Genomic DNA, 15,342 nt, shown 5'->3' with positions numbered 1-15,342 from the left:
GAGCCATGTCTTCGACCTACACCACAGCTCACGGCAACGCCAGATCCTTAACCCACTGAGCAAGGCCAGGGATCAAACCTTCAACCTCATGGTTCCTAGTCAGATTCCTTAACCACTGAGCCACAATGGAAACTCCCATACTATTCTCTTTTTTTAATTATTGTTTCCACATGGAATATAAGAAAAGTTCATGTTTGCCAAAAATATTTCTCACTTGTTGACTAATAAAGGGATTATTTAACCCATTGTCCTCGCAGATCACCAAAACCTTAATTGCTACATCCAGAAGAGTAATAACTAAAGCCTCCCAAAGGCAAAGGGCAGCATTCTTAAAAGAGGGAAAGATCTACCAATCTGTGTGTGATTGAGCTTTACCATGGAAAAGAAATTCACCTTTACCTTGTAAAAATGCTGGTAGAGATTACAAAACCTGCAAAATAAGTGTATTTTCTTTCCATATCTTTCTTAATTTAGTGCTTTTCCCTTAGAAAGTTTTGGCACAAGAGGAGTTAATTTGTAGAACAGTAGAAATTCCCCCATATGAAGTTACCAGGCAACTCCAAAATGATGAAGTGATCCACAGAGGTTCATTTCCTATGTCTACCTCTGAAGGTGTTTCTCTCATTTGACTGTGGGCTTTAATAAGAAAGCGACTAAGGCATCCACTTCTCTTATTTTTTTAAATAAACAATTTTGGAATAATTTCAGATTCACAGAAAAGGTGCAGATTTCCCATATACCCTCTTATCCCATTTCCCCATTTTTTATGTCTTACATTAGTATGGTACATTCATCAAAACTAAGAAATTGAAAATTGATAGATTGCTATTAATTAAACTCTAGACTTTATTTGGATATCACCAGTGTTTGCATTACTGTCCTCTCTCTGTTCTAGGACTTACTGCATTGTGTTCCTTGTCTCCCCCCTCTCCCCTGATCTGTGACAGAATCTCGGTCTTTCCTTGTTTTTCATGACCTTAACTATCTTAAGTACCAGTCAGGTACCCTGCAACATGTTCTGAGTTTCTCTTATTTTTTCTTGAGATGAGGCTGAGATTATGGGGTTTTAGAAGAACTAACACAGAGATGATATGCCCTTCATGTCACTTCATATTAGGGTACCTGAAATCAATATGACATCACCAGTGACATTAGCCTTCATCTCTGGTTAAGGTAGTGTTTGACAAGTCTCCCCATTCTAGGTTTACTATCTTTCCCTTTCCTTTATTTATTCTTTGGAAGAGAGTAACTAAGTTCCATCCATACTCAAGAGGAGTGGTGGGTAAGAACTTCCTGGAGAGGGAAGTGTCCACATGCATTATTTGGAGAGGGGAGTATCTAGGAATGATACTGTAAGAAAGACTTGTATCTTCCTCCCAGTTCATTTATTTATTCAATCAGTTGCTTCCCTTAATTTTAAATACGACTGATCCTTGAAATAATGAACATCTTTTTTTTTTTTTTGGCCATGCCTGTGCCATGTGGAAATTCCCAGGCCAAGGATTGAACCCACACCACAGCAGTGACCAGAGCCACAGTAGTGACAATGCCAGATCCTTAACTACTAGGCCACCAGCCAACTTTGAAATGGTAAACATTTTATGTGTAGAAGACACTAAGACATCAGAGGTTTTAATTTTCAAAGAAAAACTGTTGTTTCTCAATAAACCAAATTTAATATTCATTTACTATGCCCTGGGGGAAATATACACATAGGTTATATGCCCACTCTCTGAGAGCTCACTGTAAAGTATACAAATTAGGTTTACTTATCCCAAGCAGTTTATGAAGACAAGCGGCCAGGTGAAACTTTTTTTTCTTTTTTAATGGCTATGCCTGCAGCACATGGAAATTCCCAGGCCAGGAATCAAATCCTAGCCTTCGCAGAGAACCCAAACTGCTGCAGTCGAATTCCCAACCCACTGTGCCACAGCAGGAACTCCCACTTGAAACTCTGACCGAAGCATTTTGGTTCTGCAATATTCTAGTCACCTCTCAACCTTACTCAGCCACATGATTTGTTTGGCAGCTATCTGGCTGCACTGGAGGCAGATACAACAATAACAATATAGGCACATGCAAGAGAAAACACAGATTAAGACAACCCCCAAAATCAGTAACAAGAGCCCGCATGATCAGAACCACTGATTTACTAAGTCTCCTACATGGCGGAGTTGGGTCACTCATGTCTACATGTGATATGATAAAGATGACACCTTAGCTGACTCACCAGGCATGAACACCCAACATTCTGCTTGGGTAGTGGCACAGGGGCCTCCTTGCAAGGCAGTGATGATGTCCAAGGCCATTCTATGTTGAAGAACAGCTTTTCTCATTCTCTCATACACTTGAGTTTTTGATAAGGACAGCTGTGCCAGCTATCATTTAAATCTTGCTGGGTGAATTTAGTAAGAGCTATGTGTGCTACAATGTCCTCTGGGCCAATGGAGTGGGCAAAACGGTGGCCAAATGATTCTAATGGTGGAAAACAGGACATGCCCATCTGGCCATGAGGAGAGGGAGGCTGGCAACTGTTACTTCCATGAGGCAGATTCTCCCATGCCCGGGAAAACCTAGGATACAGCGGTTCAACCATCCAGATGGAAGCCATGACAAAAGATTTGTGCCACACACCCGTGGGGTCCCATTCAGGGCTGCCTATAAATACCTGGGCAGCATGACCCGTCAGTGACAAACCAGTCACTATCCTTTAATGTGACAGAATGACTGCAAAGTTCCATTGATATCCACCCCATATCCCTCGTGTAATTGGTTTGGTTCTGTGTAGAGTGGCTTTTCTGTCCCCATCACAGGGGTGCATGGGTGATTTAAAATCTAAAACCCATATAAACAACTTATACAACCCAACAGCAAAAAAGCCAATCAATCAATGGAAAAATGGGCAAAAGACCTGAATAGACATTTCTCCAAAGAAGATATACAGATGGACAACAAGCACATGAAAAAATGCTCAACATCGCTGATTATAAGAGAAATGCAAATCAAAACTACCATGAGATACCACCTCACACCAGTCAGAATGGCCATCATTAATAAATACACAAATAACAAGTGCTGGAGGGGCTGTGGAGAAAAGGGAACCCTCCTGCACTGTTGGTGGGAATGTAAACGGGTACAGCCACTATGGAGAACAGTTTGGAGATACCTTAGAAATCTATACATAGAACTTCCATATGACCCCGCAAATCCACTCTTGGGCATCTATCCGGACAAAACTCTACTTAAAAGAGACACATGCACCCACATGTTCACTGCAGCACTATTCACAATAGCCAGGACATGGAAACAACCCAAATGTCCATCGACAGATGATTGGATTCAGAAGAAGTGGTATATATACACAAAGGAATACTACTCAGCCATAAAAAAGAATGACATAATGCCATTTGCAGCACCATGGATGGAACTAGAGAATCTCATCCTGAGTGACATGAGCCAGAAAGACAAAGACAAATACCATATGATATCACTTATAACTGGAATCTAATATCCAGCACAAATGAACATCTCCTCAGAAAAGAAAATCATGGACTTGGAGAAGAGACTTGTGGCTGCCTGATGGGAGGGGGAGGGAGTGGGAGGGATCGGGAGCTTGGACTTATCAGACACAACTTAGAATAGATATACAAGGAGATCCTGCTGAATAGCATTGAGAACTCTGTCTAGATACTCATGTTGCAACAGAACAAAGGGTGGGGAAAAAAAATGTAATTGTAATGTATACATGTAAGGATAACCTGACCCCCTTGCTGTACAGTGGGAAAATAAAAAAATTTAAAAAAAAAAGAAAAAGAAAAATAAATAAATAAAATCTAAAACCCAAGGAAGCTACATGAATCCATCCCAAATCTGAGTGTAGCCACCCATAGCACTGATGGTGGCATTCTTAGGACTTTTCCAGTCAGCAGTTTGACAGGTTGCTTGTATAGTTTGATTGACAGAAAAAGAATACTCTTGCCAAGTATCATTGACAGTGCGTGCCACTGTCAGACAAAGGCCAGGTTTCCGATCAGTATTGGTTCTGATCAGTATTGCTGAGTCCTAGTCCTAGCTTGCTCTTCCATAATGTACTGGCTTAGTGCCTTTCCTCTCCTCCCTGAAGTGGTGATATCCACCATGATAATCCTGACATGCTAAAGAGAGGTAGCTGCCCACATACCCAACAGCTAGATCCGATGCTGAAAGACCAGTAACATCTACAGAGCCATTGCAGTACCTGAGCAAAACTGGCCATATTTGTCAAGTTTCTATCCTACAGGCAGGAGTACACCAGTACACCAGCTGCCACCCAACATACACAAAGCATCGAGTGTTGGCATTTACAGAAAAAAAAAAAAAAAATCAATGTGAATTTAACAGGACAATAGGAAACAGATCTGGAACTTCAAGACTATGTTTAAACAGAGCCACTACACTTTGGCTCAAATCTGAGTCAAACACCTAAGATCTAAGGGATACTGGTGCAGGAAAGGAGCAGCAGGAACATGAATTTCAAAGAACAGAGTCAAGGGAAGAAGAGACAGTGGCCATGTCAAAACAGGCTGAGTGTCAAACACTCTTCAAGAATCGAGATTAAAAATTCTGTCTGATATCATGCCAAAGTAAACAGGAGCTAGCCTCAGACCACAGAAAATGAGGCTGGTAGGAATAAGAGAAGAACAGTCCCCACTCCAGACATAGGGGTGGCTCTTTCTCAGGGAAAAGGATATGCTCCCTTTTCCCTGGGGAAGAAACAGAGAAATTCAATGGTAATATCAATGACTCTGAAACAAAAAGTTCAGAGAAAAAAAAAAAAAGAACTAGAAGAAATTATATGTAAATATCCATATCATCTTAAAGAGAACTTTTTAAGTAAAGGGGCTACTACAAAAACACCTCATCTTTCTTTGTCCTAGTTTGTAAACAATTGAGAGAGTGAGAGAAATAATGAACATTTTCAGTGATAAAGCAGATATCAGAGAACATAGCTGAAATCAGTAATGACAATGGAGCTGCAAATAATGTACACCAGAAGTTGACTTTCTCAGTTACAGCAGGTGCTGACCACCTGCAAACCTGCACCTTGGGGGCTACCTTATAAAACAAGAATCAGAGGATGTGTGCTATTTGCAGAAAGGGGACAGATTCGAGGCAAAGGGTAAATGGTGCTGTCTCTTCCCCAAATTCACCAGTCAGGTAAGTATTATCCCAAAGATAAGCCAGGTATGTTTCTCCAATAGCAGTCCCCCTATATGGAAAATACAGAGTAGAGAATAAATGTTCTCCCAATAACAAGCACAACACTTAGGCATAATCCACAAAGAAAATAGTGAAATATCTGAGTAGATAAAAACTGTAAATGTCTATATGTGAAAAATATATACTCAAATACCCATATACTCAATTCTTTCTATATCCCATAGTTATGTTCTATAATGTCACTGTCAATATGGAATCAGCAAATACTGAAGCAATTGCTCCTAGGAGAAACACAGCCCTAGATTTCTGCAAGTCTCTGACTCCAACATTTTTGTCAACCGATTAAAATATAACCTTAGAGTGTTTTTGTTTAAAGATACCTTATTTTAATACACACTGTTGATTCATTAACATTGAAACTCATGGCCAACAGCTACTATAAGTTATGCCTGAACAATGCTTATTTAACACGTATTTTCTCTGTGAGGCATATCACAGCCTTCTTGCAATGAGGAATACTAGACAGCACTTCAGCATTACCCTTGGGGTTCACTTTAAACAGTGAAATCACCAACAGAAAGGCATCAAAATGTGAGAAACATGGCACTAAACAGACTGTGAAAAGGGCACTTGTTTACAGTATGAGAGGTGAAACAAGAAGGTAGAGGGTTGCCTTGTTGGACTTCCACTGAGAACTATCATGTCACACAATTCAAATTTTTCACTGCTCTGCACATGTCCACAAATGACCACAAAAAAATGCACAAATATTGCTTTAGAGTTACAAGGATATTTTAGTACAAAGGCAAATTTGCACCTGCAGAAGCCATCAATAATGAGGACTGACTACATACACACAGACACATTTAAAAGCAAATGACAAAGTGAGAATTCTTTCATATATGTCAGATAAAAGAGGTATTAATTACTACACAGAGATTTTGTAACTTAAAAATAAAAGGCAAATATCCCAATAGAAAAAACAAAATCAAAGGATATGAATCACACAATTCACACTTGAAGAGATACACATAATTTCTAGAGGAAAAAAACTCAACTTTTAAATGAAACACCACCCCCTCCTTCACACACACTCATACACTGGGGGCAGCTGCAGAGCTGGGTATAACCATTCTGGAAGCAATGAGGAAAGACTTCACAAAGCTCATCTGACATAACCCCGTAATTCCAATTTTAATAAGTAATCTTAAGGAAATAAATTAGAGGTAGGTAAATTAGTATAAAGATACAAGCCCAGTGATAATTCTTTTGCACATTGTTTATAACAGTGGGGAGAAATGTAGGATAACCCTGTATTTCTAAAAACAAAACCAATTAAATAAAGTATGATATACCCATAGAATGGAATACTACACAGACCTTAAAAGTGATGTTAAAATATATGCCTTGGAGTTCCCACTGTGGCTCAGTGGTTAACAAATACGACTAGGAACCATGAGGTTGCGGGTTCAATCCCTGGCCTTGCTCAGTGGGTTAAGGATCTGGCGTTGCCATGAGATGTGGTGTAGGTCGCAGAGGCAGCTCAGATCTGGCGTTGCTGTGGCTCTTGTGTAAGCCAGAAGCTACAGCTCTGATTAGACCCCTAGCCTGGGAACCTCCATATGCTGCAGGAGTGGCCCTAGAAAAGACAAAAATAAAAATAAATAAATAAAATAAAATATATGCCTTGATATGATACAATAGGTGTACTTTTCTCATATCATTTTACTTTAATGAATCAAAAAACATACATTGTCACAGAAATTTGTTCTCAACATATTTATAAGTGGAAAAGTGTTATAAAACAATATTCACAGTATAAGCTGATTTTCATGGGTCCACAATTGACCAAATTTTTAAGAGTAATTATCTATTAGGGGTGGGAAGATTAGTATTTCTGAAAACATCCTACTTATTCAAACTATTTCTATAATCACTATGCACAGCTTTTGAAGCAAAAATAATACTTAATATCATATACCTGCAATGATCTTAGCATACTTGATTTAAAAAGGAAAGCTGATCCCTTCCTCAGTTCTTCCAAGATTCTTAAACATTTTTACTTTTTCAAAGAAACAGATTAGTAGGTCTGATAAGGAAAATGACCTTATGGCTGATTTATGAGAAATTGAGGTTATCCTTGCATTTCCTTTCCTGCCTTCACATGTACGCCCAGTTCCCTTTGATTTCAGCGCTAGGATCTCAGGTGGTAGGCTAAACTTCATACACACAGGACAACATGTGGATGTAACTGCATTATAATTGGGATTTCCCTGCTCTCTGCAGAGCATGAATACAAGCTTGCAGTTTAGTGTGCTGTGGGGCTTTTGTCATTTTGCAGAATGCCTTTGGCAGCTCTTCATTACAGGGCTATCAGTTTAGCTGGTGGAGAAGGTTTGGTAATAAAAGATGTCGTCTTCTCCTCTCACCATATGGAGCTATTCTACAGAGTGTGTGCCCTGCCATTTCACTAACTATTAATAGAGCCATGCTGCTTTCTCCTCCAAGCTGCTGCAATCTCTTTAAAAGTTGATGTCTAGATTTGTATGCAGATATTCGGATTCCCATCTCCTTTCCCTTAACCTTCCTGAGTGTAATCTATGCCTTATTTTCAAATGTGGAACAGTCAATTTTTTATGACAATACCCTTTTGGGATAGGGCACCCGCTGATGTAGATGACCACAGATAGTGCTTCATCAGCAAAAACTCACCGAGCAGGTCTGGTGAGCACTACACAGTGCGAGCCAGGAATTACAGGAAGACATGTCATCCCTGCCCTGGGGGAACTTTTTATCCAAATGAGAGCTCATGATTTCCCTGACTTAATATCCTCCATTGCAAGGAATTCTCCCACAAGGGCATTCCATCTTCCATGTGTATCTTCCAGGCTGCATATCTCTTCCTATTTAGGGACTGAGTTTTTCTGGGATAAGGTTTAACAGAATAAACACATTCAGATCTGCCTGTCATGTCCATGAGGCACTTGGGCATTTCCCTGGGATCTCATCAACCTGAAATCTGAAGCTCTAAGAACATTTCAGATCCTGTGTGTGCCCTTTTCTTTAACATGCCTGAAAGCTTAGTGGATGCTGAGCGTTACTGACTGTGAAACGCAAGGACACAGAGATATTTACTCTCCAACTAAATACTAACAGGTGGCATGTACCCAGAGTTTGGAAAGACAGCATTTGTATAATACACTATTTATGTTGTTGAAAAAAAATGAAAAGAAGTAAATAAACCAAAACATTGTAAGATATCCATCATCCTTTTTTATGGGACTTGGTGTAACTGTGGGACAAGAACAGCTTCAAGAGTCAGACTAGTTTCTTTCCTGTTCCACTACTTACTAGCTTAGTGATGTTGGGCTTGCTACTTAATATCTATGAGCCCAGTTTTACAGAAGGGGCCAATGAAATAATACCAACCTAGTAGAATTGCAATAAGATAAAATTAGACAGTGTAGGTAAGGTATGAGGCAGCAAGTGCTCAGTTAATCATACCTCTTAAAATTGTGAGTGACTCTGAAGAAGAGTAAATTTCTGCTTCACTGCAGTGATTCATGCACCAAGCGAGTTTTATTGAACTGCTACACTACCACTAGGAGCAAAGCTAATGTAACTACTGGGGAATTAGTGTGTGTGTTGGGGAGAAGGGTGGGGGGAAACCAGTCTTTACGGCATGGAATTCACAATCCAGCAGGAAAGGACAGGAATTAACAAACATGTCAGTGGGATAATTCACATAACAGGTGTACTATAGACAAAAATTTACAGCAGGGGTTGATTAATGTCTAACTGATGTATTCAGACAGGACTTCAAGGAGGAAATAAAGTATGAGCTGCTTCTTAAAGCATGAATAGGAGTTCCCAGACACACAGGTGGGAAGAGAAAGGTCATCCAAATTACTTGATCATGAATAACTAATGGAAGCCCCTACTTTAGCAAAATGCCACACACATGGTAGATCCTCAGTAAGTATTTAATGAGCTTACCATCTAGTCCAGGTAAAGATCCACATAAAGGAAGTTCCCATGTGGTGCAGCAGGTTAAAGATCCAGCGTTGCAGTGCAGGTTCAATCCTTGGCCTGGGAATTTTCATGTGCCTTGGGTACAGTAAAAAAAAAAAAAATCCATATAAAGGTATATATAGCAGACACTAATCTCACAAATCTCAGCTCAACCACTGGTATGCAAAAAAAAATCTTTTTCCCCTAAGGCCCATCTTTGTTTCTCCATCAAGTGCCATACTTTTTTATTTTATTTTATTTTATACTGATTTTTGTTGTTGTTGTTGTTGTTGTTGTTGTTGCTATTTCTTGGGCCGCTCCCGCGGCATATGGAGGTTCCCAGGCTAGGGGTTGAATCGGAGCTGTAGCCACCGGCCTACGCCAGAGCCACAGCAACGCTGGATCTGAGCCGCGTCTGCAACCTACACCACAGCTCACTGCAACGCCGGATCGTTAACCCACTGAGCAAGGGCAGGGACCGAACCCACAACCTCATGGTTCCTAGTCGGATTCGTTAACCACTGCGCCACGACGGGAACTCCTATACTGATTTTTATTTTTTCCATTACAGCTGGTTTACAGTGTTCTGTCAATTTTCTACTGTACAGCAAGGTGACCCAGTAACACATATGTGTATACATTCTTTTTTCTCACATTATCGTGCTCCATCATAAGTGACTAGATAGAGTTCACATGGCTATACAGCAGGATCTCATTGCTTATCAATTCCATTCCAAAGGCAATAGTTTGCATCTATTAACCCCAAATTCCAAATCTATCCCACTCCCTCCCCCTCTTTTTGATGCAGGAAATGTGATCTAGTCATTTCTGGCTCATCACTTCCAGTTAATTCAGTCTTTTTTTTTTTTTTTTTTTTCCATAGCCATTTCAGGAGAGGATTTTGCATATTCAGGATTCTTTCCCACTCTTTTCCAGGAATCATGTTCCTACTCTATAAACTGGGGCTGGTTATACCTACATTGGTGAAGATTTAGAGGCAATGTGTGGACCTTTTTTGTTTTATTTTGTTTTTTGTTTTGGGGCTTTTTTTTTTTTTTTTTTTTAGGGCTGCAGATGGGGCATATGGAAGTTCCCAAGGTTGGGGGTCAATTCAGAGATGCAGCTTCCAGCCATCACCACAGCCACAGCAATGCAGGATCTGAGCTACGCAATCTACACAACAGGCCACCGCCAGTTAAGCTGGATCCCTAACCCAGGGAGCGAGGCCAGGGGTCAAACCCGCATCCTCATGGATACAGGTCAGGTTCGTTACACTGAGCCATTATTTCCCCATAGATAATGTCTGTAAATCTCAAATTACTAGGCGCAAACTATGTGCCCCATAGGTGAGGGCAACAGCTTGTTACCCACCCTCAACCTGATCTAGATCAAGGACATTCTTGTCACCCTCTAGTCCAATTAAAAAGAACATTACCTTTTTATTCAAAGAAAGTAAGAGGTAAGGGGTTACAGAATAGCATAGAGAATGTACAGGCTTCCTCCCGCTCCTAATCATTGGCTGCCCAAACCGTGTAATGCCTCACATTTCCTTAGCCAAGCAGAGCCCTATTTCCTGTGCTGTTTGGAAGACCGTTCAAGCCACAGCTGACTTAGGTAAGTCTCTTTGTTAAAGGACCACACAGTGGAACATAAACGAGTTTAGTACTCCTCTGGATGATTATGAACTGTGTGTTAAAAAAATTTCAAGCACAAGAATTTTATCTAATCAAGTTGAACCATTTAAGTTTTTAAGAAACACCTTACAGAAGGCATTTGAGATTTCATAATGAGTTACTTTCTGGACTCAAGAAGTCCAATGTCAGCAGAAATAACTCAGTTCAAGATCACTGGCTAGTATTTTGGCCAAACCTCCAAGATGATAATATTAGATTAACCTTAAAATACGGCAGAGCAGTATCACTCATAGATAACCCCAGACTGTATTCACAGTTAAGCAAACTATTTGCTTATATAATGAGGTGAGGTTAAATAGAGTAAGATTCATATAACTACTTTCAAGCTTCACAGTCTTCAAGCAACCTAATGGCAAGATACTTTTTGTGTGACTCAGTAGTGCAAGGCTTAAACAGAGTTAATTAGGTAATAATGAGGATGATTACTGAGAAAGACTGGAAAAAAGAAAAGGAACACAGCCGACAAGTCCAGAAAACCCTCCAATATTCATGTATTATTCAGTCACATTATGGTAAAGAGATGACTGTGGGGACTTACCAAAATAATGTTAGAATTTTAGGATTTTTTCCAAGTTGCATAGAACTAGGACCCAACAGACCCCAAGCATGAGAAATCTCAGGTTACATAAATCTTTTGTGGTTTCACTGAGGTTATGTTGAAATCAAATTAAGTTGTAGGATGAGATCTTCCTTTATTTGCATGATACATCCTGCCTGGCTCTTCTTTGCCAGGATTATTTTTTTCCTAAGACTCGAAATGAAAAACAAAGGAAAATATGAAACCAGAACCTAACAGTAGATATGCCCACTGAATACCTGGTCCTTCTAGCCACTTAAACCCAACACCATCACAGTAAGATCATTTAATATCTGACACAGTGGTTTTAACCCTTCTCTCCTTCCCATCTGTTTAATGGAGAACAAACACTAAGTGCTCCCAAACCCAAACTTTCTCAAGATGTCTAGTAATTCGAGGGCTTAGAAAAACATACAATAGCTTTCACAACATCCCATGTTTTTTTAAAGAATGAATAATAAGAAAAAACTAGTTCTCTTTTTTTTTCTCTTTCTCCCAGACTTATGAAGAGGAAGAATTTTAAAAGAGAAAGGTTTAAAAAGCAAGGTTCGATCTATGACCTATTTACATACAACACTCCTCATCATGAGGGTAAAAGTACCCACCCTTGGTTGTTCCTGCCTGTTACAGCTGTTACCGGATTACCTGGTAAAGGTATTTCTGGATTAAAATATCCATTTTGGATGTGGAATCTGGATTAGAATTATGTCACTTGCAAACACATACGCACACTCCAACATAACCACTTCTGAGGTAACAACATGAGAAAAAAGCAAAAGAGCTAAAATCTCCCCTCAAGAAAAATTCTTTGAACAATGCAATTACTTGCAAGCTTCTCTGAATGAGTAGTAACCAGATATCCCTGTAATTAAAATATGATTCTGGGAAAGTCACTGCTACCACACATACCTGTGATTCAGTATTCCAAGTATTGAATTCTTTATCATATTGAAATATTAATACTATCACATTATAGATCTCCATACCTGCCTCCTACTGATTTAAGAGTCATTTGCTATGATAATGCAGACCCAAGGCGACCTGAAAACAAAAAGAAATGCCAATTGATGTCAAACTGAAGCCAATTCTTGGGTGTCAAACTTTGAAACAGACTCAGAATCTGATCTCCAAACATTTTACTGTTTTGAAGAAACTGCAAGGAAAAAAATGAATGTTTTTCAGAAAAACATCATTTAGCATTCTCATAAATATGCGTATCTTTTAAATATCAAGAGTATGAATTTTGGCTATACACTGTAATATGTTCAAACTCAAACTATCATTTATGGGACATAAAGATAAATTACTTCAGATATTTCTACATTATGCTCCAAAAATTAACCTAGATGCATGGAAGTTGGAAAGAAAATTTATTTCCTTATTGAAATAAGATTTTAAAATTAGCAGTTAGTCCCCCAAGACTAGCTTTCAGAAGTCAATTTATCTTATAATGTTGCTAAACTATTAGATATTTGAAAAGTGTTAGTTAATGCTGCAATATTTGTCACTGCAATAGTATGGCAGCTATTGCAATATTATCCAATTTCATGACATAACCGAGCTAAAAAGTTTCATTGTAAATAGGACAAGACTGACTAAAATAATAATCATTTTTATTTCTAGAAAGCATATGTGGGTGATATTCTTTTTTAAAGCTCTTGCATTTCTATTTCTCTCATTTACAAATGACAATTTAGCCGGGTATTAACATTTTGACTAACTACTGTATCCCCCTCAAATCCCATAGACAATATTCTATGTTTGTTTGTTTACCACTGACAGATGGGAAATCCGAAGCACCCTGCGTTTTAATTCACTGTAAGTAAAATGTTATTGTTGTGGTTGTTTGATGGAAGTAAAGGTGAGGGCAGAATGAAGATTAGGACATCTGTAGGAAATTGCATAAAAATATATCTATACATTAGTGCTGTGATTCTTTTTTCGGCTGCAACTGCGGCATGTGGAAGATCCTGGGCTTGAGATCAAATCTGTGCTGCAACACTGGATCCTTAACCCGCTGCGCTACACAGTAACTTATATTAGTATTATGATTTTTAAAACTGAAAACTTAGGTCCTTCGTCAGTAGAGAAATGAGATAATGGCATCATATATTTAATTGTTTTCTGTTTACTTCCTCAAGATGACTTAAGCAGAAAGTAGCACGGCTAGAATTTATTTTGTGAGAATTTTTGTGTCATTGCAAAGAATGGCTTTTGAGCAGGACGAAAATGGATGCTGGAAAATATAGTAGGAGTCTTCTGCAAAACATGAAGAGATACAGAGGAATTACAAAGGGATAGAGAAAAGGAAGCAGATTAAAGAAATATCTAAGAGGTAAAATCTGAAACTACATGACTTAGTGATCCACTGAATATGAGGGAAAAGGAAACAGGAAAAATCTAGAGTGAATGCTCATAACGTTTGGGTGACAGTGTTACTGTTACTATCACTAACTATGACTAGGCATATAGGGGAAGGAATATGTAGATGTAGCTGTGTGTTCCAGCTATCTGTTGCTGTGTAATGAACCATCCCCAAATTTAAAGTTTTAAAATCACAATCATTTTTTTATCTCATCCATTTGTAATTTGGGCAGAGCTCATGGGGGAAAGCTCATCTGTGTTTATGTGGTGTCAACTAGGGCAGCTTGAACAGGAGCTGGAGGATCCACTTCCAGGATGATTCACTCACATGCCTGACAAGTCAGGCCTGGCTGCCTACCAGAACCTGGGTAGGCTTTCATGTGGCTACCTGACTTTTTCACAAAAGGGTGTCTGGGTTCCAAAAGCAAAACATTCCGAAACATGAGAAGTGGAAGCTGTCAGTTTCTCAAGGCCTGGGCCCAGGACTTGGCACCACGCCACCTCCCTTTTATTCTATTGGTCAGGCAGTCATATGGCCCAGACTCAAAGAGTAGGACACGAGAGCCAGCCTGGCAGCCCCTTCTCCATTTAAACCCCAAGCTCATGTGTTTGGCTGTGCCCTGTGTGGGCAGTGGGCACTGGGCACCCCTGACAGCGGGGAGGGCAGCAGAGGTACCTCTGTCTGAAGATTCCCCGACAAGACAGGCCAACCTAATTGGCAGGGCAGTAAGTCATCCTATACCACTGTTCTCTTTAAAGCCACCTTTCCACAGAAAAGAAAATCAGGGACAAGGAGAACAGACTTGTGGTTGCCAAGGGGGAGAGAGTAGGATGGACTGGGAATTTGGGGTTAATAGATGCAAGCTATTGCCTTCGGAATGGATAAGCAATGAGATCCTGCTGTATAGCACTGGGAACTCTATCTAGTCACTTATGATGGAGCATGATAATGTGAGAAAAAAGAATGTATACATGTATGTGTAACTGGCTCACCTTGCTGTATAGTAGAAAATTGACAGAACACTAAACCAGCTATAATGGAAAAAATAAAAATCATTATAAAATTTAAAAAATAAAGCTAGTAAATATTATTCTTACTAAAAAAATAAAATTAAATAAAATTAAAAAAATAAAACCAGTTCAAGTCAAGGAGCAAAACTGTATAGTTACCGAGGACAAAGGTTGGTGGCCTTGCCAATGGATGGGACAGACCGTTTGAGTTCTGCCTGCATTCTCAATGGGAGATGTGTCAAATAATTTAGGAGCCATGTTTCAAAACCTCCACACTGTAAGACACCTTCAGTTCCACTATGGGACAGTTAAGTCCAATAAGTATTTTAACCTATAAACATTAGTTTTAGGAATAAAGACAAAGATACATCAACCTGGGAGTCATCCATCTGCATATGTAGACAGGGATACATTTAGTGTAATTTTAATAAAGCTGAAGTTTCAGGCTCCTTACTTTCTGGATGAGGCCCTGCACTTAATTTGGTA

At 39.3% G+C, this 15,342-nt stretch overlaps 1 protein-coding gene across 14 annotated transcripts in view; it reads right to left on the bottom strand.

Annotated features, from left to right (window-relative positions):
- Window positions 1–15,342, bottom strand: part of LOC106505748 (uncharacterized) — a 1,225,997-nt gene that overhangs the window by 1,053,604 nt on the left and 157,051 nt on the right. For 2 of the 14 annotated variants that reach the window (XR_014824368.1, XR_014824373.1), the window contains exon 2: window positions 9,196–9,306. The exons of 11 other annotated variants lie outside the window; for them this stretch is intronic. The gene's annotated coding sequence lies outside the window, so the exon portion shown is untranslated. Of the gene's footprint in view, window positions 1–9,195; window positions 9,307–12,467; window positions 12,523–15,342 lie in introns of all 14 variants that reach the window. One more of the 14 variants, XR_014824374.1, reaches the window with a different exon arrangement.

The sequence above is a fragment of the Sus scrofa genome, chromosome 13 (genome assembly GCF_054392235.1).
Source record: "Sus scrofa isolate SSC_HxYL_T2T_F1_AM1 chromosome 13, Sscrofa_HxYL_maternal_Yorkshire_Landrace_v2.0, whole genome shotgun sequence".
NCBI lineage: Eukaryota > Metazoa > Chordata > Mammalia > Artiodactyla > Suidae > Sus > Sus scrofa.
This window is presented reverse-complemented; position numbering and strand designations above follow the sequence as displayed.